Below are 25,536 nucleotides of genomic sequence, written 5' to 3' on the forward strand. Positions count from 1 at the left end.
GAAGGTTTGGGGAGACCAGAGGGGGCCAAAACCCTGGAAATTTTGGATGGTGGCAGCGAGATAAGATCCAAGCTGGTAATTAAGCTTGGAGGTTCATGCTAAGCACCCAGATTTGGGACGGAGGCTTATTACAACCTATTTATGACTCTCTCTCAGTCTTGCATCTCTTATCTTGGACAATGAAAATCAATTAAGGTGCTTCCAAGCTCTCCGTGCTGTAACATTTGGGTTGCAAACACTTGATGGAAATTTGTCCTTGCTGTAAAACCAGCATTTTCAATGGAATTTAAAAAAATATCGGGGGGAACATTTTTCTGTGGGTCTTAAGGGTTTGTTTTTATAAAACTAATTTTTTAGATAAAGTGGAGTTGTCACCTTACTAAGGGCTTGTCCGCATTGGGATTTCACACTGAGATAAAACGTGCCAGCACAAGTCATGGATTGTCTACACTAGGGGCTTGCACAAATGCAGCTATGTTGGTGTAAAATAACCCAGTGCAGACAAGGCCTACAAGTCAGACAGTCTAGCACCCACAGCAATGTACCCCTAAGAACTACTTATAAAGAACAAAGGAAAGAAATGACAACTCCTGAGCAAAGAATGGGGCCAGGGATGATAGATTCACAGTGCAGGAGGGGGCTCAGGGCTGGGGCAGAGGGTTGGGGTGCAGGACCGGGGTGAGGGATCTGGCTGGGGGTGCGGGCTCTGGGGCGGGGCTGGGGATGAGAGGTTTTGGGTGTGGGAGCGGACTCAGGGTCAGGGTAGAGGGTTGGGGTGCAGGGATGAGCGCTGCGGGGTGGGGCCAGGGATGAGGGGTTCACAGTGCAGAAGGAGGCTCAGGGCTGGGGCAGAGGGTTGGGGTGAGGAGTCTGGCTGGGGGTGCAGGCTCTGGGGTGGGGATGGGCCAGGGATAAGGACTCAAACTTTGGGGTGCAGCAGGCAGGCTGCCTTGGGGCTGCGGCCAGAGAGGAAGACACCTGCCAGCCTTCTCCCCACCTGCAGCAGCGAGCTCTGGGGGAGGGGACCCCTTCTCCTTCCTCTCACTCCAGCACAACACTCACTCAAGCCCCAGGTTGCTGCTCAGGAGGTGCAGACAGGATAAGTCCCCTGGGAGTCACCTGCCAGGGTTGGGGGGGTTCTATGCCGATGTGCCTCCTCCCCTCCTCCCTCCACAGGCACGGAGTCAGCAAGCTGCCAGAGCCATTCCCTTAGCTGGCAGCAGCTGGCGAGGAAGTGCAGCGCACAGCTGCAGGGGGCAGCTGCTCACTGCCCAGGGCACAGGTGAGGCAGGGACGCTTGGGGGAGGCATGGAGGGGTAGCAGGTGGGGCTGCGGAACACTCTGGGGGAGGTCCGCAGGGGTGGCAGGTGGGACTGGGGGAGAGACCCGGCCCTGAACACTGGTAGAGCCGGGCCCCGGGGCCCTGAATTGCTGGAGCACGGACACCAGAGGCCCATACAACTCGCTGCCCCTGAAGAAGACTGGAGAATAAAAGGTAATGTGTTACTCTCTCCAGTTAAATGTTGACGAGAAAAGACCTGCAGGGGGATCTGCAATTCTGAGTTTGGAGTATTGCCATTGACAACAAGCATGCACTTGGGAAGACAGTGGACCAATAAACTGTTCTCTAACTGTGGTTAGAATTAAAGAAGATATGCTTCTTTGGGATGTTCTTCTTCTTAGTTTTGTTATGAGCTGGATGAAATCTTGCTATGGGTGGAGTTAAAACCTAGTTCAAACTGACACGTGAACAACTCCCCCATTTAGTAAGAAACAGTTAAAACCTAAGATAAGAGTGTGCCCAGAAACTAGTACCCAGTGGGCTGAGGGTTCAACTGGGTATTTTTATTAGGTGTGTGTGTGTGTATGTGAGAGAGAACACCCAGAAACTGATGACAGACAAGAACAGAGGGAGAGGCAGAGGCAAAAGGCAGCAAAATCTAGTAATAGCCTGTGAGCACAATGTGCTCCTGGGAAAAGCTAGAGAGAGGGAGAACTTTTGGGTGTGTTGGCTAAAGAGGCTTGGGGCTGTAAAGTGAGAAACTTCTCCTTTTGTTTGTGGTTCCTTCTGCATTCAGAGACAGCAGCTTGTATGTTCTTTGTAAATAAACAAAATTGCATCAAAGAAATACCTGACTATCACTAATTTCTGCTCCCAACTAAAATAAACTATTAGACCTCAATTTTATCTAGCCACACAGGCCAAAAGGAGTCACAATATTTTGTGGATTGGGGGTGCCCCTTTTCTTGGAAAAAAATATGAATCTATCAGAGAGAGCCTTATACATGGATTGATCTTTTCTGACTGTGCAGCCCAAGAAAAAGAACAGTGTTTATTAATTGATTTATGATGGTACCCAATAGCATGGTATTGGGGTGCTTTATTCTGATTACATATTTAAAAATCCCTGAGTGTGTCTGTTTGACCTTAAGTACATCTTCACCCTGAAAGTTATAAAGTTCCACATGTTTAAGTAATTCATCCCCTTTAGTAGCAAGGACAATATCAGTAGTCAGCACCACTTAATACCATCTGTTTTCTATCATGTTACTTTACTTTTTCCAGTGTTGGGGGCAATAAGTCTTGAACTTAAAATGAATCTTAAATAAATAAAATCAGCAACAGATAGACCATCAAACTCTTCTCTTTGGTGACGTTTTCTATGAAGCTTACAGGTTTAAAATGGCAGCTGTGAGTCCCTAATTCTTAAAGCGGACATTTAAAATAGAAGCATAGACATGCAGGGCTAGAAAGGACCGTGAGAGGTCATATGGTCCATCCCCCTGTGCTGAGACAAGACCAAGAATACCCAGACCATCCCTGACAGGTGGTCGTCTAACATGTTCTTAAGAATGCCAATAATGGCAATTCCAGAACCTCCCTTGGAAACCTATTTCAGTACTTAATTATTTTTGTAGTTAGAAAGTTATTCTTAATATCTAACCTAAATCTTCCTTGCCACTGATTAAGCTGATTACTTCTTGTTCTACCATCAGTGGACAGGCAGTCGTTAGTAGATACCTCCACATAAATCAGGCCCACCATTTCTTTAGCCAGAGAGTAGGTCTACAAATCTATAGAACTTGGTGATGTCCATTTTTTGGAGAGTTTGTTCTTTGTGGCATTCTCTTCTTTCAAATAGTTTTCTGTCCATTTTTACAAACATGCAGACATACCATCTTGTGTTCATCTTGACTTTGAAGGTGAGGGTGAGAAATTTGAATCTGGTAGAGGGAAGGCACAGGGTAGCCAGTTAAGGGATTCCAAAAAAGGAACAATGAGAGCATTGAGAGGAAGACTGTTATAATGCCATAGCATTATAGTTGGGAGTAGAGAGATTAAAGTTGAAATATGGGGAGACCAGAGAAGAAGAGATGGAGGCATGAGAGCATCAACTAGAATTTTAGTTCTAGTGCGGAAGAGGAAAGAACAGTTTCTGGAGATGGAACCAGCAGGATTTAACTTTAGTCTGGTTTTCATGAGCACAGGAGGAAGATTTGCTAAAATGAAACACTGTGGCCTTGTCTTCTCTAGGACAAGAAAAGGGTGTTTTTAACTCACATTAACTAACTTCAGGTAAAATCCTGCTGAAAACGAAGCAGGTTGTAGTTTCACCACATTTTAACAAGTCAAGTTATAGAGGAGCCTAGTCAAAGGATGACTATGAGCCACCAATATCATGTGGGTGTGAAAAAGGCAAATGCAATCCTAGGATGTATCAGGAGGGGCATTGCCAGTACAGCTACTGGAGTGTTAACATCATTGTACAAGGCACTGGTAAGACCACATCAGGAATACTGTACAGAGTTCTGGTCATCCAGATTTATGAAAGATGAATTGAAACTGCAACAGGTACAGAGAAGAGTTACTAGGATATCAGGTGAATGGAAGGCCTATCTGACAAGAGGAAACTAAAATAACTTGTCTTGTTTAGCCCAGCAAAATGGAGGCTGAGAGGGGATAAGATTGTTCTCTATAAATACATCTGGGGGTAAACACCATGGAGGGAGAAGAACTATTTAAGCTAAAAGACAATGTTGGCACAGGAATAAATGGGTATAAACTGGCCAGGAATAAATTAAGTTGGAAATTAGATTTCTTACTGTAAGGCAGATGAGGCTCTGGAACACCTTCCCAATAGGAATTATGGGGACAAACAACTTAATTAGTGTTAAGATTGTGCTTGACAAACTTATGTATGGGTGTGCATGTGGCAGCGAGCAGCTGGGCAGTGCTGTCCTTACCTGTATGCAAAGTATGCAGCTGCATAGGGCACTAGGAAATTTGAGGCACCAGCATAGGTCACAAATTTTCCTGGCACCAGTGGGTGCTCGACCGCTCCCACCCCTGCTCCAACTCCACCCCTGCCCTGCCCCCTCTTGCCCCTGTCCCACTCCCATTCCAACCCCTTCCCCAAAGTCCCCACCCCAACTCTGCTCCCTCTCTGCCTGTATTGGACTCCTTCTCAAAATCCTGGCCCCGGCCCCTCCTCTTCCCTGAGCACGCTGCGTTCCCCCTACTTCCCCTCCCTCCCAGTGCTTGCCACAGCACCCATGGAGTCAGCGCCCTGCCCCTGCCCTGCCTCTTCCCCATGGCTTCCGCCTCTGCTCCTCCCAGCCCTATCCTCACCCCTACTCCATCCCTTCCCCAAAAACCCCGTCCTGCTCTTTCCCTACCCTGCTCCTTCCTGTCCCTGCTCCGCCTCAGCCCTGCCTCTTACCACCCCTGCTCCGCCCCTGCCCGCCCCCACTCCCCTGAGGAGTGCAACAGGGCCAGGCCTGCACTCCCGGTGGCAGGAAGTGCAGTGACCAGGCCCAGCCGTGCTGCCTCTGAGTGCTGGAGGGTGGTTAGAGTTAGGGTTCCCCTGGCCCCCAAGCCAGACCCATTCCCCTGCAGAGGCTTGGCCCCTTCCGCCCGCAGAGGGGGCTGTGTAGGGCCTCAGAATAGCTAGGGATGGCCCTGGGGCTGGACTCAACAGCCTTGAGGGTCGCTGCTGATTCGTGTCTGATATTCCTAAAACCTCCAGGCTTCAGTCGTTCACCTGCCAGGGTTAAAAGGATTCCCACTCCCACAATATGTTCTGTTTCCCCCCCTCTACCTCTAAAGCATCACAGATGGCCTCAGCCGGAGATGGGACACTGGATGGGTAGGCCATTGGCCCAAGGTGGTACTAAGAATTCTCTTTCTCAGTACTTGGCTGGTGGGTCTGTCACATGGTTAGGATCTAACTGATCCCCATATTCAGGGTCAGGAAGGAATTTTCCCGTAGATTAGATTAGCAGAGACCTTGGGTTTTTTCCCTTTCCTCTGCACTGTGGAGTGCAGGTCACTTGCTTAGGATTATCTGGTATATGTCACTTCAGTCCCTGCCATTGTGGGGGCCTTGGGCACTGATGCACCTCAGCCCCTTCTGTTCTCCTGCCTGGAGTAGACAGGAGATACTGGATCTCCTGGACCTGTGGAGAGAAGAGGCTGTCCAGGCACAGCTGTGGACCAGCCATAGAAACACGGACATCTACAAGCAGGGGAAGGGCTATGACAGGGATCAGCAGCTGTGCTGCATGAAAGTGAAGGAACAGCAGTAGGCACACCAATAGGTTAGGGATGCCAACAGTTGATCCAGTGATGAGCCACAGACCTGCTGCTTTTACAATGATCTGCATGCCATACTCGGTGGGGACCCCAGCAACCCCACAGAGCACCATGGATACTTTCGAGGAGCCCACGATGCAGCCCCCTACTGCTAACAGCAAGGAAGAGGAGGAGGAGGAGAAAGATGACAAGAAGGATGGGAGATATGACTGAGGGCTCCAGCTATGCTGTGAGCCAGGACCTGTGTGAGACTCCACCACAGTCTAGCGTTCCTGGCAGCCAAGAACGGGTGAGCCCAATGCAGAGGAAGGAACCTTGGGTAAATGTGTGAATACCTTTTCCATTACAATGTATAGATATACTGATGGCATTCAATCCCAAGCTAAGCAGGACTTAAGTATGGGCTTCTCATTAATTTACTCATATTAGAAGAGGTAGAGGTACAACAAAGAGAGGCGGAGTTGGTATCTGTTTTTCATTCCTCTGTAGGGTTAGATGGCAGGAGAGGTGGGAAGGAAGCCATGTGGAGCAGTTTGTTTATATTTACCGGGGTGTCCCCTGAACCCTCCTGAGAGATCTCAATGAAACTTTCATGGAGCTATCTGCAATCCTCTCCCAAAGTGTAACAAGGGACACATACAGTAGGGCACCTCCTCCTGGCTGCTCTGGGAATTAGCTCCTTCCAGGTCCTATACCCCCTTCTGTCATTTATTTGTGTGCCCCATCATCTCTCTCTGTCTCTCTCTTTTTCACGTGGGGTATTCACTGTTTGTGGTTTGGCCCTCTGGACAGGTCACTATATGTTTTCCCCCTTCTGAGGTATCAAAGGCTTGCAAGATGCACCATCCCAGGCAGTCTTCAAATCCATTACCCTGACTGTGCCACTTCCCCAGTGGCTGGTAGGGGAACCCAGGGTCACCTTCTATTCTGGGACCCTTTAATCAGCTGCAACATCCCACCTTGCTGCCACTTCCCTGAGCCTTTTCATACTCTGCCTCTCTCAGGCTTCTGTTCCACCAGCCTAAACCCTTCCTACAGGGCCTGGATCTTCTGGGTTTCTGCTCTTCCCCCGGGTTTTCTCCTTTCCCTCTGTAATGCTTAGTGAATGACTGCAGTCTTCCCTGCTGCAGCCTTTTTCTCCTTCCAATTTCTTGGCTTTATACCAGCCCTGCCTGTTCCTTCTCAGCCGGGTTCCACCATTAATTCAGGGTTACTTAGGCCTCCAAATTTCCCTCAGGTGTGGCCTATCTAGTTAATTGGCCTCTTCTCAGCCTCATTAACGCTTTCCAGGTTACTGTGGGGGTGAACACTCCACCACACAACGTTCTTTAGGAAATGACAGCCTTGTTTGTCTCTCCACGGTAGGACACTTTCCTATGCCGGTCCTCGATGACTTCAGCAGGCACCATTGCAATAAACAAGCTAGAGACATATGGGCCCCAATGGCTCCAGGATGCCAGCAGCAGCTGTATTCTCTGTTCCTCAGGAGTGATATATCATCTTAAATCACTACCACCTGTCAGAGGCAGATTAAGATTTATTGGTGCCCTAGGCACAAAAAACATTTTGGTACCCGCCCCATGCCATGGGGGCCCAGGAGCGCCAGAACTGGGAGGCGGGGGAGAGGGGAGTCTTGGTTCCTCCTCCACTTTTACAAGTGGGAGGGCCATGCTTCCTCCCTTTTAATATAGACATAGTAGCCTTGGGCAGGTGCAGATTGGCGGTAGCATGGGCGTAACTTGGGGGAATGAGAGAACATTCCACCCCCCAACTACATCCCTCGGGCCAGAGGCGACAGGATGAGTGGTACTGCACATGGTTGCTACCTTGGGCACAAAGCCCAGTGGCAGCCTGTCACTGGGAGCAGGAGGGACCAGACTGGGGCAGCTTGGCAGCAGGAGCCAGGTGCACGCACTAAGTAAGCTCGTGTGGAGTGTGGTGGCTGCTGAGGCTGGGCCAACAGCAGCAGGAGCAGCGCCGGAGGAGCCATCCCTGCCCAGCAACTCTCCACAGGCATTTACTTTACAATGTGCCAGGAGATACTCGACCCCTGGCTCTGCCCCAGGCCCCATACCTACTGCACATCAGCCCCCAAGGCCCCACCCCTACCCACTTCTGCCCTGCCCCCACCTCTTCCTGCCCCCACTACACCTCCGCTCTGCCTCTTGCCACCCTCTCCCCCAAGTGTGCTGTGTCCTTGCTCTTCCCCGCTCCCCTCCAGCCTTCTGCACACCTCAAAACAGCTAATTGTGGAGGACAGGAAACTCGGAGAGGGAGGGGGAGGTGCTGATCAGCTGGGCTGGCCAGCAGGCAGGAGGTGCTGGGGGGACGTGGGGGTGCTGATGGGGGGGCTGCTGGTGGGTGATCAGCACCCATCATTTTTTCCCCCGTATGTGCAGGGTAGGGTTACCAGCCGTTAAAAGTCCGGTCAGCAATGCAGCGGGGCTATGGCAGGCTCTCTGCCTGCCATGGCTCCATGCGGCTCCTGGAAGCAGTGGCATGTCTCTGCTCCAGCTCCTAGCCATAGGAGCAGCCGGGGGCTCCGCAGGCTGCCCTCGCCCCAAGCGTTAGCTCAATAGCTCCCATTGGCCAGGAACTGTGGCCAATGGGAGCTGCGGGGGCAATACCTGCAGACAGGGCAACATATGGACCCACCTTGTTGCATTTCTGCATGGCAGGAGCTGTGGGGGGGGGGACATGCTGCTGCTTCCGGGAGCCACCTGAGGTAAGAGCTGCCTGGAACTTGCACCCCTCACCCCTTTCTGCACCTCAAACCCCTGCCTCAGCCCTGGTCTCCCCTCCCACCCTCCAAACTCCTTGATCCCAACCCCAACTCAAAGACCCCTACCCCTATCTGGAGCCCTCTCCCTGGCACCCAAAGTCCTGCCCAAGCCTGGAGCCCCCTCCCACACTCGAGACTCCTCAGCCCCAGCCTGGAGCCCCCTCCTCCACCCCAAATCCCTCATCCCCAGCCACACACCAGAGCTCGCATCCCAACCTATAGCTCTCACCTCCCTATACCCCAACCCTCTGCTCCAGCCCAGGCCCCCTCCTCACCCTGAAACCTTCATTTATGGCCTACACTGGAACCCACACCCCTAGCCCAGACCCTGTACCCCCTTCCACATCCCAATCCCCTGCCTCAGCCTGGACCCCCCTCCAAATATTTTGAACCCCTCCACTCCACCCCTCCAGCCTGAAGCACCCTCCTGCACCCCAAACCCCTCATCCCTGGCCCCACCCCAGATCCTGCACCCCCAGCCAGAGCCCTCACCCCCTCCTGCATTGCAACCCCCTGCCTCAGCCCAGAGCCCCCTCCTACACCCTGAACTCCTCATTTCTGGCCCCATCTCAAAGCTCTCACAACCAGGCGGACCCCTCACCTTCTCCTGCACCCCAACCCCCTGAGCCAGGCTGGCAAAAGTGAGTGAAGGTGGGGGAGAGTGAGTGACAGAAGGAAGGAGGGATGGAGTGAGTGGGGGTAGGGCTTAATAGAAGGGGCATGATAGGAGCAGGGCCTTGGAGGAGAGGCAGGGAAGGGAGCAGGGCAAGGTTGTTCAGTTTTGTGTGAGTAGAAAGTTGGCAACCCTAGTGCAGGACCTGAGGTAGGGGCAGGAGGCTGGACCAGAGCTCCTGCCCCTGGGTCCTACCAACAATGGAGTGCCCTGGGTGGCAGGGATGCAGGCTGGGGGCTGCTCTCAGGCATCCTGGACCCTGCCCAGGGCAGGTGAAGCGTCCGAGGCTCTCCACAGCAGCTGAAGCTCCCTGGGCAGCTCTTACCATTGCCTAACTCTGGCTTCTGGCCTGGCCAGGAGGTAGGGCCCTGGGAGAAGAGGAGGAGCAGGGGGAATGGCCACAGTTCCAGTACTGGTGTCTTTCCCACTTCTATGCCGGTTCTGGTGCTCCTGCGGGGCCCCAAATTGGCCAAGGCCCATGCTTTAATCCACCTCTGCCACCTGTAGAAAACAGTGTCAGTACTTGCACCCATGTTAATAGGAGCTGAAATTTTATTGTTTTATGATCCTGAACAATTCCCTCCTCCTTCCCCCAGCACTGGTCCCCATGACTCTGCTTGCCCAAATTCACCATGGCTGGGACTCCTGTGCAGAGCTGCTCCAAAGTTGAAGTGTCAGTAAATGTATGTGTTGTTTAAAACTTTAGGGGAGGAAAGAGTGGGAGTTCTGAAACATAACATTCACTTTTCTATGTGACCAAGAATACAGTGAGACATCTGTGTGTTTTATCTCTAGTTGTTGCTGTTGTGGCCTCCCCGATCCACACCTGTGGAACACCTGACCAAGACAAGAAGGGGAAAGAAAGGACTCAGGAGGACATGTTCTCAGAGATCCTGCAAGTCAGTGCTGCATTGGACTATGGACAGAGGGTCTGGAGGATGAATATTTCAGACACTGTGGAGAAGGAAAGAGCAGATAGGAGAAAGGCCCAAGAGTCCCAGCAGGAAAAGGAACGGGAGATTCTCCAGGATATGGAGAACTAAATTTTAACATTTCCCTACCCCGCCCAACGTTTTTTTTGGCATCAGAACTTGCATCCCCACCCATACCACCTCAAACTGGGGGACAGTGAAGGCAACCACAGCTTCACCGTACATTGACCTCTGATTGCTCTATGTGTAGGCAAAATGGACTGAAAAGGACATGAATATCCTTTCCCCTTGCTATGTTCCATTACATTAATTTATTTGCATAACTTTTTATTATATTGATTTTTAAACTGCACACCTTTTTTTTACACTGGTTTTGATTCACAATAAAACTCTATGTTTTAGAAATTAATTCATCTTTATTACTTCACAACTTCTACTGCAGAATGCACAGTGGTACTGAAAGCATTCACTCTTTGATCTTGTATAGGACCACAGAACTCACAGGATCCATGACAAACAGTGTAATAATTATAAATGTAGAGCAAGCCCTGCACAATTAATAGGTGCATTAACAGACTGCTATATTCATAAAGGTAAATCAAGCACCACACTATTCTTAACCATTCCCCAAAACTTCAGGGTCAGGTACAACACAGTTCACAGTACTGTACCATGGTGGTTAAAGTGATCTGTCAAGTCTTTCTTCAGCACCAGAGCTCCTCGTTGAGTTCTTCTAACAGTCCTTGTGTCTGGCTGTTCAAAGTCAGCAGACAGCCACTCCCACCTCCACGCCAGTGGTAACTTCCCCCCCACCCCTTTGCCTCACAGATATTAAGCAGACACAACAAGCAGCTGTTACCATTGGGATATTTTTCTCACAGAGATTTAATCTCATGAATAAACAATGCCAGAGTCCTTTCAATCTACCAAAAGCACATTCATTAACTATTCTGTACCTGCTGAGATGGCAGATCTTTCCTTGGTGCTGTTGGGTGGGCCGGTATGGCTTTATGAGCCAAGGCAGCAAGCTGGGTCTCTCGGGATCACTGCTGTCATTTCATCATCACCAATGGTAATCCACTGGTTGGGAAAAAATGTTCCTGCTTGCACCTTTCTGAATGCAGCTCTCATTCTGGTGTCCCTGCACTGGAGGGCTGGGGCTAACTCAGCACAGAGATCCAGGAATGTGGCCTTTTGCACCCAAACGTTCTGTAGCCACTGCTTGTCATCCTCAACCTGCATTACAACGTGATCCCACCAGTTAGTGCTTGTTTCTTGGGCCCAGAAGTGATTCTTCACCATCTGCAGCTGCTCTGTGAATGCCACCAACAGCCTTAATTTGGTTTTTTGCTACGTCCCATAGCAATCTGTCCTCCACAAAATCGTCATGTGCCCAGGTACTGTGAGTTGTCTTGTGGCTCTTCAAACATTAGGAGGATCATTCATCCTATGTTTGCAATTCTCCTGACAGTAGTGCAGAGCTGTGCGGGCGCCGTGCTGCTGTCAGAGATGATGGACAGTGAAAAATGCTATGTAGGTTTGTGGAATTTTAAAAAAAATATGGGATATGGATGGATTATGGGATGGTGGAAGTTGCATGATGGGAACTTGGCCACTCAAGCACTCGAGTGTTACTCGTTTCTGGACAATGCACCGGATGATGGTGAGTTGCACACTGGGATACCTACCCATGATGCATCCACACAAGCACTTCTGGTGAGTATGTGCTACACCGATGCAAGGAACCAAATATGCATGTGTACAAGAGATATACTAACTGGGGCAAGTTTATGCCGATGTAACTTGCGTCGATCCAGTCTACTGTACTGTAGACATGGCCTATGATTATGACTCTATACTGACTTGTGAAAATTACACACTGCTTTGTTTTCATTAGGATTTTATCTCAAGTTAGCTAATTTGAGCTAAGAAAGTGTTTTTTTTTTGTAGTGAAGACAAGGCCTGTGAGATGGGAAAGTACCATTTTGCTGGCAATGCATAAAGACTGAAAGGGGAATGTTTGGGGCACAAATGGCCCTGAACTGCAAACTTTGGGTCTGAATTCTGTCAAGTTTTGGAGGGTGAGCATTGAGCCCATCACAGAGATATGAGCCAGCGGCAACTGGAGTGGGATCTGGGCTTTCCCAGAGTCCAACTGGGCAGTTTGGACCTACAGGTAGGTGGGTCACAGCACAAGGCAGCTATACTGGAGCCACACTACTAGAGGCTCCACTGGAAAGTTAACAGAGGACTTTTCCTCCTTAATCTACACTGAGTGTTGATATGGCATGATGAGCACCCTCCAGCTTCACTCTGGCCTGTCAACTCTTTGTCCCCACCCTGCCCTGGATAATCATTGTAGGGCCAGGGGAGGCAGGAAATGATGTCTGATCATGCCCCCTTCTACATGAGGAAAGGGGAAATACAACAAGGAGACACTTCAAACATGGATATGATCATAAGGACATGAATCTAGCCTTTGTTCTGCTGAAAAACAGATGGCTCCTAATTTTTAACCTGACAATAAGCCTATATTTCACATTAATAGAAATGTATTTTTGTTTTAAATGAATTATTTCCTACCATTCCTTCCTTCAGCTTTCAAGTAGTATTTTTCCTGTGAATTTCATTTATATAAATACTACTTATGCAAAACTGTCTCTGGGAATCTGGTTCAAGGAATAACTAGTTGAATCAAGTGTCTTATGGCAAATAGCAGGTACTGAGTATAACCCCTACCAGCTGTAGAAGACTGGTAAGCACTCCAGCAGGAAAACAAAGACATGCAAATAAGGTGGACTCTGCAATCAAACCAAGAGGAAATGATATTCACTTGTAAATGAATTTTGTGTTTGATGTGAACACAAAGAAAAGTGTTTTATTGAAAGACCTCTGAGACTCAGAAGAGTTTATAAATACATCTTTTGGATCAGCAAATGTTTATAACATTCAGTATGTGTCACCGGCTTTGGTCATTCCAGGATTTTTTGTGTATTGACTTTTTTTGATTCACACTAACAGATTGAAAGTCCACAGGGAAAGAATCACTTCTCACCACAAGACAAACAATGGGAAATATTAAAAAAGACAAAAATACTTCCATTTAATTTGAGCAAATTAAGAGGTTTAGTCATTTAAACAGTTTTCAGCAGTTTCCATGATCATAAAGCAATAGGATTTGAATATTCCTGAAGTGCTGTAGGCAGCTGAAATGCACTCAACTTATACCCTGAACCTGATGGAGCAGTTAAAAGTAAACTACAGCCTCATAAAAGATATAACTTAGATAACTTTTTCACATCTCATCTAATCACTACATCTAATTACAATGAAGAATAAGTTAATAAAAATACAACCAAAAACCATGAGTAACAAGCAGCCAAGGAGCAGCCACCTTAACAGGCTGATGTAGTTAGGATATAGGAAATAAATTGAGTGAATTGGGAGATCAGTGGTCGTCAAGCTGTCAGGTATATTCTATGTTTTAAAAATGTTTTAACCATAACTAAATAATTGTTTAAAAGTAAAGCAAAACAGAATTTGCTTTGTTAATCTGATTTTCCATTCACTCCAGTGGTGGTGATTACATTTCATCTCACTCTGCTTCCCAGCTGCAAATCCAATCTGTAGCTTACTCTCCCACTGAAAGAATCATAGAATAATAGGGTTGGAAGGGATCTTAGCAGATCATCTAGTCCTACCTCCTTCCTGCTCAAAGCAGGAGAGATCCCCAAACAGGTTTTTTTTTTAACTGCAGTTCCCTAAATGGCCCCCTCAAAGATTGAGCTCATAACCTTGGGTTTAGCAGGCCAATGTGCAAACCCCTGAGCTTTCCCTTAAAACCTCACCATTCAGCTGGTGGGATTGTTTCCTTTCCCCCTAATCCACATGCTTGAAGGGGACCCTCTGTGTGCAGAAATGGGGGGAAAAGGGACGGGTTAACGTGCCTGTAGCAAAATTCTTCCTTCTTCTGGATCCCATTGAGGGCATTTTGTGGGGCTAAAATCTGTGCTGGAGGGACAGGGGGCAGAGTCTGAGAATGAGTAGGCTGAGTAGTCCCTGGTAGCCTGGCTCCAGTAGAGCCATAATGTCAGACACCGAGGGTTCTTGCTGGGGGCTAGAACAACTGTGAAGGGCTCAGGCATCCTGTAGCCACCTAGAATCCTACATGTTTGGTTCTATTCAGTGGGAGAGAAGCAAGGGGAATAAATCTTTACGTATATATTTCTGTAACTCGCTTGAAAATGCTACGCCAGGGACAGAGTCTTGTATGCACTAGTTCCATGTGCCCCTTCCCAAACCCACCTCTAGCTCTTGAGCAGCTGGCTAAAACTGAGCCACGTTGCCAGGCTGTCTCCTGTTCAGGAAACCCTCCTGCAAGGAGAAGATTCCTCAAGGCAGGGAAAAAGCTTATGCATCCTGAGGCAGCACTCACTTTTCAGCAGATTTGACAGTGGTGGCTGGGTGAGATCGTATGCATCCACCTATCCCCCAGTCCTCCTACTTCCTTCACATGTGCAACCAAATTCTCTCCCCTCCATATCCTGTCTATCCTCAGTATTTGGCAGCATTTTCAGCCCCTTCAAACAACATGAGGTGTCCCTTGCAACAAATAAGAACCTAAAGGGCAAGATGTATAAGCCATCTGAAACAGAAGGGCCAAATCCTCTGCTTATCTTCAAGAAAAATCCCTTCTCTGACAGTGGCTCCTCCCACCCCTCTCTGAAGCTGATAGAACACTCATCTGCACAGGTATCCTGGGCTATGATGTGATGAAAGAGCAAGGCCGTGAGAAGAGGAGGTGAGGAAGCAGGAGTGGGCAGAGGTGCTAGCATGAGTGAAGGTTCTGGTTTAAACACATTTGGATGTTTTCATGAAGGGACAGGATGAAAATCTGAGTGAGCGGGGGCTGTGTTTTGTTGATTTCAAAGGCAGGGGTTAGGGGTGTTTCTACAATCATCTTTTGGAGGTAAGGGCTCTTAATCAGTGGAGAAGAGGCTCATTAGATGAATGGGTAATAAGGAATAGAGTAGATTGATATGACCTTTGTGTGGAGAGGAGAGCTGTATGGAGACTGGTTATTAAAGTTTCTCTCTGATTATACTTGCCTACGATCCTGGCCCGGGCGGCTGTGATGGGGTAGCAACATTCCACATTAATTGGAGCTGAGAAGAGTAGGAAAAGTGTGATTTGCCACTAATGGTGAGAGCTCCACAGGTAATTAATACCATCAGGGCTCACCAATAGTGAGGAATCTCTGCCCTCCCATGGAGAAGCATAAAGACAATGGACCAGATTCACTGAAGATGCAACTCAGAGGAGCAGCCTCCCTGAACTAGGAAGGTCCCTTTGTCCTAAGGATGAATCCTATTCAAACACATGGAAGAAGGGCTGGTAGTGAAGGTTCCTCTAGCTCTACATTCTAGATGTTTGTTTCGCTGGGAATCCACATTCAACGTTTTAAAGAAAAGGCTTTCATATTCTCCCATCTTCCCCTTAAGTGTTGTACAGTGTCTGATCTATCAACACCTACACATTTGAATTCAGACTTTACTAGCTGTCATGAATAACATCACATTTCTCTTATTGATGTGCTGATGATGTCAAGTTCTGGGGAAGAGCAACAGCAGCAGCTGTTCCTGTTATTTCAGGATTCCCCTCCCCCCGATGTTTGGGTTTTTTATTCTTGTGCTTGTTGCACACTGCTAGAGGTCAGTCAACACTGGAAGTTTTCTGTAGCAATGGGAGGGAATCTGAAGAAAATGGAGAGCTTGAAATAATGTGTCAAAAAGAATAGGACTAATTTCTTTTTTTTAGAAGTAAAAAGACAGAGATTGATCCTTTTTTTGCCATTGAAGAAAGTTCAGTTTTCAAGAAATAATGAATTCCCTGCTCTTGTTTCACACTGAACAACTAGTTCTAATAAGGAATTTTCAGTATTTTCATCTTTATGATAATTTCAGAAGCAGTAGCTCATTTGTTCTTAATAATGTTACTGAAAAATACCAGTAATTATATAATGGCTGCAGAAATCACATTTTAAGCAAATGAAGAAAGAAATGATTTTTTTGATTGTAACTCTCCAATTTATATGTAATTACTAACTATAAAAGAACCTTCCTGGTATGCATAATGACCACCTTTTGTCCTTGCATGAAAAGTCGAGGTGTTTTCATTCAAGGTTTTGTTCTCTTCAGCTTATTTCTGGCTGGTTTGGGAGATAGAGGCAGCTGTTTTTATGACATGTCACATGCCCTTCTCCAGACTATTGAACATGGTAGTTTGAAAACCAGCTGGGTATATTCTTAGTTTGTCAAACCCAGTCCATAGAAGCAAGAATTCTGGATAAGCCAGTGGAAACTGGCAAGTATTAAGAAAAAGTGGTCCTTGATAGTTTAAAAAAAAAAGTCTTTTAACAATAAATGGCAATTTTTAATTATCTGCAACTTCTGTGAGAAGTATTAAAAATACAACAGCCAAGAATAAACAAGAACACATTTCCCCTCCATTACATTTGGCTTTACTGGCAATTTCCTGCTATATGGACTATCCTTTTTATAACTATACAATGATTCTAAAAGAAAAAAATATATACATTTTCCTGTCTTGTGGGCTCAGGTGGCTTATATGATTGTCTCAATGCTACAAGGTTAAGTATAATCAGAATGATTTTTTTTGGTCTTCTGAATGGAAAAAATAAAGTTTACACCATCTGTCTGAGTTCTATAGCTTGATATAGTCTTCTTTCTGAGGGAAATGTGTCAGATAATTGGTAGGCGATGAAGAGAGGGAGCTTTGCTAGGAATAAGGAGGCAATAGAGGAGATGATTACTGTAAATTAGATGCAAGGTGACAAAAGCATCTATGGTGGGGTGCTCCACCCACCACTAGGATGGCACCTCCTCCTGATCGTTCTGGGGAATAGCTCATGAGGTCAACACCCCTTCCCACAGCTGCACTTAATCTTCCGCCTCTCTGTCTCTAGGCCTGTGGCCCCTCTGTCACTGCATGAGCTGCTGCTGCCTCTTCATGACTCACCCTCCAACCAGATCACTATATGCATTTCCCAATTCCCAGGTATCAAGTCTTTCTTTGCCAGCAGTCCTAGGCAGTGTTCCCATTCACTGCCTTGTAGTGCCACTTCCTCAGTGGCTGGCCACGGAATCTGGGCCCATCCCTTACACTGGGTTCTGGCTCTGTGACCCTCCAGCCAACCAGTAAAGGTTAGTTCCCAATTCCCATCTAGACCTTACTGCCTTTCCCTGAGCCTTGTCCTACCTTCCTGGCTTCCCCCCTTTCTGGGTTTGTCAGCCCAAATGCACCTCTCTTCTCCTTGGGAGTGACTGCAGACTTTTCCAGCAGCCCCCTTCTGCTGCCAATTTCCTGCCTTTATAGACCTAACCCAGCTCGTTCCTCCTCAGCTGCACCCCCTCACTCAGTCAGGAGATTGCTTAGCCACCTGATTGCCCTCAGCTGTGGCTTGTAGGGTCAATTAGGCCCCTTCTGTCTCTGCATTAACCCTTTCCAGGCAAGTGTGGGGTAAACACCCCAATACAGCATGCATAAGGGTTTAGACACTGGGGCAGAAAGGAAAGGTTTGACTTTTTATGTGTTGTGGAGGAAGAAATAGCAACACTTGATAATAGTCCGGATAGAGAGATGGTGCACGAGTCTTAAAGGGTTTGTCTACACTGCTATAAAATTGTAGTGGCACCGAGTCTCAGAGCCTGGGTTAATTGACTTGGGCTTGCAGTACTTGGACCCACAGGACTTGGGCTGTGAGACTAAAAATTGGATACTGATCAGTGGATACTGATCTCCTCATGTGATAAGAGTTTTTTAAACTTGATCCATATTATATGACAGAGCCAAAGTAATAAGAAGCTGTCTCTTACACTTTGTGTGTTGTGGCTTTATGATGTAGTGTCAGAAGAGAACTAAATCAGTCATACAAAAAAGCCACCCGAATCCCTCAGTATGTAAAGGAATCTGGCAGAGAATTAGATGAAGTAGCTGCAGAACTTATTAATGATTATTTTTACTACTATTATTATTAGAGGCAATGCTAAAAGTGACTTTGTAGCTAAGGTTGCCTAACACTTTCTATCATTGCCCTGGATTCAGTTGTTTATCATATTGTTAAAACTTAATCTTTTGGGCTGAAATTTCTAGACTTGGGACTTTACCTTAGGGTGAATTATTTTTTTAAGCTTTTGCAAAAACAGCTTAGTCATTTCCAAGAATGATAGTAGGGGAAAAGAGGTAATTTTAATTTTTGTACAATCACTTTTTAGAAGAATTTTACCACTTCGTGCTTTGGATCAGGAACTAGAAATTTGTCATGGAGATAGTCTTGGGGTTTGGTTAGTCCCTTTTACTGTTCCCATGAAAATCTTAGATTTGGTCTTAGAAAAGCTAGGAAAATCCCCATTTGAACATAGACAGTAGGATTGCATAGAGACATGCTACTAAAGTCTCTGAACATTGCATCTGCAGTGAGCATGCTCCAGATGCCACAGAACTTGAACCCCAGATAGGGCACACTAGCAAGCACCCCTTTGGCCAAGAAGAGTGCTGATCTAGAAGCCACGAGGGGGTTACGATTTCTAGCCTTAGCTCTTCCTATGTAAACTTAATTCTGCCCCTCCCTGTGTACATGCATTATGATAACCTTTAAATATCTGTAAAAGCAGCAAAGCGTCCTGTGGCACCTTATAGACTAACAGACATATTGGAGCATGAGCTTTCGTGGGTGAATACCCACTTCGTCGGATGCAGGATGCTCCAATATGTCTGTTAGTCTATAAGGTGCCACAGGACTCTTTGCTGCTTTTACAGATCCAGACTAACACGGCTACCCCTCTGATACTTCAAATATCTGACTATTCTTTATTGTGTACAATATCTCTGCTTCATTGACTACACAGGGTGGTTTGTGAATGAGGCAGAGATGATGAAGTATAATCTCTTGTGGTTAAGGCACTACATCTGGATCCAGGAGAGAGAGCTATAGACTTCAGCTGTTGTAGCAGTCAAGGCTATTATGAGTTGCGACAAGGGGGGGCAATTAAAGTTATATGGATAAGCTTAATTCTGGTATTTTGAGTGCATGACTTTGCAACCTTAACATTTTTAATATAGTCCTTTGCACATGTTTATTATTTGTTTTATGTATGTATGTATTTATTAATTTGCCCAAAGTGTTTTAAGTACTTTCCAAACAGATAAGATAATTTAGACCCTGTCCTGGAGAAAAAGTGGTAAACTAATACACTGGACAAGTAAAAAAGTAAGGATGATGACTGGTACTTATACAGGTACTTTCACATTTTTAGTTCTCCTTTGTTGTGCAAGTTATCTCCAATTAATTTCTTATCTATCAATTATTATTTGAACAATTTCTTGTAGGGCTGAAGTGGATCTCGGAAGGAAATGTAGACAATGGGAGTGTAGTGATCTGACATATTAACTTAAAGAGGGCATTCCTTGTATTAGGTAGTATATGGAGTTCAGAAATGCACCAGTTGCTGGCAGTGGATCACCTGCTCAACCACTAAGGGACTGTTGTTTTCATTAAACATTACCTCTCACAAACCAGCATTTAAACCAAAAATCATCATTCCAAGTACAGTTCAGGAAAAATTTAAGAGTAAACTGTCCTGACATATCAGCTACTGCAATAGGAAACAATAAATCCTTACCAGTTATACTTTAGCTCTTGTTAAGAAGCTCTGTTGGCTTTAGATTGGTAGCATATTTTATTCAGTTACTGAATTATGAGAAAATGAACCATTACATGATCAACCACTTTTACAGGATTGGCAATTTATTTCATAGAATTTTCTAGTAAATGTTAGACTTCTGTTAAATAGGATTTTGTCCCCTTCCAAAATAACCATATTTATTACCTTGATAAATGCTATAAAATAAACTATTTGAGGTAACTGTGGTTTGGTGCCACTGAACCTGTAACAGCAAAATTGCCAATGTACTTAAAAAATGCATTGACTTTAATCCAAAATTCAGTGTAAACCAATTGTCTCTAGCTCATTGTTGTTAAGAAATGGCAATGCTTTAGAAGACTGGGTTGCAGCAAACACATTGTACTGGATTCAGACTCAGAGGGTATTTATGCCAACATGCGTTACGTATCTGAGGCTCTTTCAAGAGAAGCTGCCAACTGTCTTCACTAAGTAGTGCCAGATGTGTTGTGTCATTGTGATATTTTAACTCTATGAATTGATCAAAGAACTTTATTCATTTCATGGAGAGCCTTTTATAGCTTCTAATCTCAATCTTTTTTTTAATTACTTTGAATGAGACTAATTTAGATTCTAGGGGTGGAGGGATAGTACTGTAGCCCACGGGAGCATGCCTTTCTTTTCTACACTAGAAAGACTTTAGCTGATTTATAAGCACATCATGGAAATCATGGAAAGTTGAGTCTGATATGATCTTCATGTTTTGGTAAGAATATACCGTATGTTCTGCTTAGACAAATTAGAAGAGTGAGAACAAGGGCAAAAAAAGACAAAATAATTCAAGCACCTCTGCATAGATTATGTGCATTTCTGTTTACTCCAACTTATTTAATAAGACTCCCATCACTATAAGAATTGTTCGGCAACCAAATGTTTAAAAAGAGAAATGACAAGATCAATCTCTTTCTCTTTTTCTTCCTTCTCAACCTATCAGAGAAATACCTTGAAATACCTTGATTAGCTTAGGGTTTCTCAAGTTTTTTGTTTGTATGGCCTGGTCTACACTGGGGCGGGGGCAGGTGTCGATGTAAGATACGCAACTTCAGCTACTGGAATACCGTAGCTGAAGTCGAAGTATCTTATTCCGACTTACCTCCCGTCCTCACTGCGCGGGATCGACATCCGCGGCTCCCCCACTGACTCTGCTACCACCTCTCACTCCAGTGGAGTTCCAGAGTCGACGGGGAGCGTGTTCGGTGATTGATACATCAGGTCTAGATGAGACGTGATATATTGATCCCCGATAAATCGATTGCTACCCGCTGATAAGGCGGGTAGTCTAGACGTACCGTATCTGTGAGTGGGTGTGTAAGTGGGATGGTGTGTGTATGTGAAAAATTTACTGAGAGAAAGCTAAGTCTAATAGATAACATTTTGCAGTTCTGAACAAGGTGAGGTCAGTGATCATCTTTATCTTTTCTAGTAGTGGGTTCATGGTGTAGGTCCCATTTTGTAGATTCTAAGGTCAGACAGGACCTAGTGATCATCTAGTTGAATCTCCTGTATAATATAATATATGGAGATATACTTATCTCATAGAGCTAGAAAGGACCCTGAAAGGTCGGTGAGTCCAGCCCCCTGCCTTCACTACCAGGACCAAGTACTTATTTTGCCCCAGATCCCCCTAAGTGCTGTGAACCCCTCAAGGATTGAATTCACAACCCTAGGTTTAACAGGCCAATGCTCAAACCACTGAGCTATCCCCCACCCACAATACAGGCCATAAACTTCCTAAAATAATTCCTAGAGGACATCTTTTAGAAACCATCCAAACTTGATTTAAAAAATTGTCAGTGATGAAGAATCCGCTATGACCCTTGGTATGTTGTTCCAATGATTATTTGCTCTCACTGTTAAATATGTATGCCTTATTTCCAGTCTGAATTTGTCTAGCTTTAACTTCCAGACCTTGGATCTGTTATGCTTTTCTCTGCTAGATTGAAGAGACCATTATTAAATATTTGTTCCCCATGTAGATACTTACAGACTGTAATCAAGTCAACCTGTAACCTTTGTTAAGCCAAATAGCTTGAACCTTTTGAGACTATCATTATAAAGCGTGTTTTCTAATCATTCTCATGGCTCTTCTCCAAACGCTCTTCAATTTATCAATATCCTTCTTGAATTGTGGGGACCAGAACGGGACACAGTATTCTAGCAGTGATTGCATCAGTACCAAAAACGGAGGTAAAATAACCTCACTACTCCTACTCGAGATTTCTCTGTTTATGTATCCCAGGATCACATTAACCCTGATGCTATAGTGTTACACTGGGAGCTCCTGTTCACCATGACCCCCCAAGTCTTATTATCTCCTGGTGCATTTCCTTTTTCTCACCCTGATGGGACTCTTGGGCCTTTTTCCTGCCTCTCTGTCTTTCTCCATGCTCTTGGTCATGGCCCTCCAAACTCTTTGTTCACAGTCCATGCAACAACGGCTTGAAGGATCTTGTAGAACATGCCTTCTTAGTCCTCTTTTTGCTCCTTCTCATGCATTCTGTGGGCATGGAGGGGGCACCCCTCAAAGCTGCTATGCCAGAAGCTGCTGATACAAAACAGATGGATGTACCACAGGATTTACAGTCACTATAGAAAGGGAAAGAACAATTTCAAAACTCCTTTCCCTTATCCTTATAAACATTTTTAATAAGAAATATGTATTGACTCTTCAGCTTTGGGGTGCCTCAGTACAGCACTACTCTCCAGCCCCAGCCATGATGAATGTGGCCCACCAAAGATGGGTGGGGTAGAGGGATGGGAAAGGATTTCCTGTTGCTTGAAGCCATAATCTTTTGATCCCTTTTTCTTGGGTATGAATACAGGACAATGGCATTGATTATTGACACTATTTTCCACGGACAGTGGTGATTTTAGTTGATGTCTCACTCCTGAGGGTCGCAAAGGCAAAGAGAACACAGCTGCTGCTGGAGTCTGAAAGCCGCCTGGACCTGTATGCCACTAGCCTGTTTACTGCAATGATGCCAGCTGAATTCATCACAGAGTGGCATGGGAAATTGTCCTATTGCAGAGGAAAAAATAAGGCAGCCAACCCTAGAAGCTTTTTGGAGAGGATTGTAGAGTATCTCCATGAAAGTTTAATTGAGATGTCTTGAACTCCTCTGAGTTATCCACTGTGGTCTCCCAGGTGGTGATGAGATCTTTGCTGGGCAGTGGAGTTTAAAACTGTGAGCAGAGCCATCACTCTTACAGGGACTGGAGCATTGTGGACAGCTGCTGGATGACTGTTAGGACCAACACAGGTCATGCAGTGTGTACACTCCCATTGTGCTAACCTCAATAGGTCAGCCATGGCTCTATGCTCTTCATGGAGAGGGTTTTACTGCATTGTTGTAACAGGGTGCTTACATTGGCCAGAGACAAATTTGAATCTAGACACATAGACTGACACAAGGTGATTTACATCAGACTAACTTTGTAGTATAGACCAGGCTCAAGACTCTCTATTCAGTGGAAAGCTATCACAGAAGGTGGAGCATTGGGTGATGTGTTCATGGTGACTTGTGTTTTTAAGCATATTGGCTGCTGTGCTTTGTACAAATGGGATCTTTCTCAGATTGAGTGCCTAAATTTATGTTGCAATAATGAAGCTGGGAGGTCATGAGTGAATGGATCATGGTGTCCAGATCTGTGACTGGTAGGAGGGGTTACTATTGCTTGGTCAGTTGTAGGTGGAGATGGGTGGGTTTTTTCACTGCTACAGCTATTTGGGCTTTCACTAGATTTGAGGAATCCAAAAGTATCCCAAAGGCCGATGTAATAACCTGAGAGCAGATGACTGCAATGGGGGAATATGTCCTAGAACAGGAAAGTTCTTCATAGTGCGTCCATGTTCCTTATGGCATCAGCTCCATTTTGTCTGTGTTTACCTTTGGCCCTCTGGGCTCGTGTTTCTCGTGGGAAAGTTTGAGATCAATTTCTGCTTGATAACAAGGCAATGCAGAGCAGGGTATTGTCTGCATATTGTTGGTGCCTGTGCTGTTTCACCATCTCTTCCCAAGGCTCTGAATGGATGCTGATGAATATGAGAGAGAGAACTTTGCCTTGTGGAACTCTGCAGCTGAGGGTTTTTGAGATGGTGGAACAGCTACCCATAAATGACCCTCTGAGTTCAATCTGAGCCATTTTAGGGCTTTTCTGTTCGTCTTTGATATCCCTTGGAAATGGGGCAGGAGTATTTGGTGTTCACTGTATCAAACATACCAGAACATTACGCATCTGAATAGAGTTCAAATGATGCTTCATTTTTTATCCTATAGAAATGTTCAGATTATTGACTGTGAATAGAAGGTGAATGGTGAATATAATATATAGTAACTCATGCTAAAGCCTACAGGTAAAAATCTCTCTCATTTGTTATAGATGATTTTCCATTTAATATGCTGGAGTTGTTCCAAGGACATCTTTTCAAAAGAGAAGCAGGTGTAGATGAAGTTTTGTGGAACTTAGGCTGTATTTTTTTGAAAAAACATTTAATTAACAACCATGAACACAGTGAGGCACTTGAAATGGAATTAAAACAATTGTTTGATATTAAACAGCACACATTCAATTTTTGAATGCAGTTGCATTGAAAAGCTTGAAAATATCAACAAATTGCTGTGTGTTTAAAAGAGATATTTTAATTTTCTTTCAAGGTTTTTCTTTACACAAGTTCTAAGCTAAAAAATTGTTCAAATGAATGTGAGAAATAAAAGAAAGAAAGAAAAGACTTTTTTTTCCTAAGTGTTAGAAGCTTATAATGCTTGCTTAGCAGAGCAGGAAAAGAATTCAGACCTATGTTCTGAAATGCAGTACTTAACAGCTATGCTCTTACATGAAGACGTTATAGTTGTTACAACTTTGCATGGACTAGGATTTTGCTACACACATTGCAAAAAATCCAAATAAAACATACAACAGAAAAAAGGCCAAACAATATTCAGGATGAGAGCTTTATGAAAAGAACAAGGACATTCTCAATTAAAGCTGACGTAGGGCTCAGTTGTACAAGTTGCTGAGCACTCTGGGCGAAATTCTAGCAAAACACTTCAGAACATGCTTAGTTTAACTTTAAGCACGTGCCCTGTGATTTAATCATGTCCCTGTGATTTCAGTAAAACTACTCACATGATTAAAGCTAAGCACATCCTTAAGTGCTGTGCTGGATCAGGGCCAGCGAGGCCAGCACTATGCAGGATCCAGCTCATAATGTCCATAACACAGCATTCTCGAGAGAAATCCTAGCTCTGTTGAAGTCAATGGCAAAACATTTATGAACTTCAATAGAGCCAGGATTTCACCCCATTGTGCCTATGCCTTTCTGCACATGTGGTACCACATTGGAAGTTGCCGTAACACTAGGTACTGTAACTTATCCTGCCTTGTTCTTTACAAGTATTATAGATAGCAATAAGATTTCATAATGCAAGTGGACAAAGTGAAAAAAATTAAGATCTAGGCAAATACTTAGACCATGTTTGTGAAATACATAGTTACATTATAAAGAATTATGTTACAAACAGTAATTGGCCATCTGGAGCCAGAATCCTGGTAGAAACAGACAAACATTATATAGAATTCCTTTTAAGGGCAATAAAGAAGCATGTTAATATTGTTATGGAATACATCTGTGTATTCACACCCTACACATTATTGTAATAATCTTTGTACAAAGTATGCCTTGTAAGATATCATTTGAAAAGTCAATTTGTTGGTCAGTATTGTCCTTGTAAAATATGTGTAGCAACATTGTATGTGGAGTTATAAGATTCCCCATAGCTCTGCCCAAACAGAGG

The sequence above is a fragment of the Chelonoidis abingdonii genome, chromosome 3 (genome assembly GCF_003597395.2).
Source record: "Chelonoidis abingdonii isolate Lonesome George chromosome 3, CheloAbing_2.0, whole genome shotgun sequence".
NCBI lineage: Eukaryota > Metazoa > Chordata > Testudines > Testudinidae > Chelonoidis > Chelonoidis abingdonii.